Below are 1,271 nucleotides of genomic sequence, written 5' to 3'. Positions count from 1 at the left end.
TTCTGGTGCTTTTGATCACATCACACAAACTTCCTCAGTATCCAATTATTTTCCTCCGGGTTTGAATGCGTCTCAGTCCATTATACTCAAGGATCGTAACTATCAGTAATCAGTCAGTGATCAGATTTATAAATTACTGTTAACCATTTCCCATTACATACCACAGTGTTTACTTCTAAGTGAAAATCAACTAATAAGTGATCCATCAACTAGAACATGAACGTAACACTCGATCTTAATGTTAGTGATGTTATCTCAACAATAACAGTGTGGATTGACTTGAAAAATATTCACAGATACAGTGGTGCGTTTGAGTGCTGGTCAGATGATCTGATATTAGTCTTTTTGGGTTGGATTTTCTGGCAACATTGAGCAACGATTGGGAGACGCAACAGTGTTTGAAAAAGACGAGAAAAAAATGCATCATGATACGACTCAAAGTGGTCAGCAGTAATGTCATTTTTTTAAAGTTTTTAATAGTTGTACATAGTCCTTGTGTACAAAGGTATCTTTTTCTTTTTTTTTTTTTTACAATAACTGAAATTCTTATTATATTCTAGCCTCTTATTTAAACTGGCGGGTATTTTTCTTGTGGAAGAAAACATTCCTAGAGTTGTTTCTCACCATTTTAGCTAAACTTTTCAATTTTGTCTGTCATGAGGTAACTTTTACTTGAACAATCTTTAGCTTTACTATAGCTCATGACTTTGTCCATTATAGAGTCAAACACCTGGGGCCAGATGCAAACAACTCTCTGTGGATTAAAGACTAAAACAGTAAATGTGCATACGATATATGAATGATTCTGATTTATAAATCTCAGTCATTATGGAGCTGGTTGCTCATGCACAGGCCTCAGCTCCACTCCCACAGTTAGCCATTAATGGATGTAAACACCCTTAGAAATCGTTAAACTTGCATATCAATACTTTTGCCCACTCCACCACTTATTCAATGAGAAACACGGCAAGTACAAGAGCAATTTCACAGACGGTGTTACATCTGCGAGGTTCTCCAGCTGTGCCAAAGCAGCTGTCCCTATGAATGGCTGTGGCTATTGGTAGCGTCCAGCTAATTCATCACATGTACCTTTTTAAAACCATCATCGCAGTAAAAAAAAAAGAGATTATGGCTCAAATGTAAATGATAAGAATGATGAAATTCATTACTCATAGATAATTGAAGATGTATGTGCCTTTGATTGACATTTTGCAGAGCGCTGTGTCGCCTGTAAAGATAATTACACAATCCGTGAAACTGTCAAACAACCT

This window comes from Anarrhichthys ocellatus, unplaced genomic scaffold, assembly GCF_004355925.1.
Source record: "Anarrhichthys ocellatus isolate YVR2014 unplaced genomic scaffold, GSC_Weel_1.0 scaffold48, whole genome shotgun sequence".
Lineage (NCBI taxonomy): Eukaryota > Metazoa > Chordata > Actinopteri > Perciformes > Anarhichadidae > Anarrhichthys > Anarrhichthys ocellatus.
The sequence above is the reverse complement of the archived record's forward strand: the minus strand, read 5'-3'. Positions refer to the sequence as shown.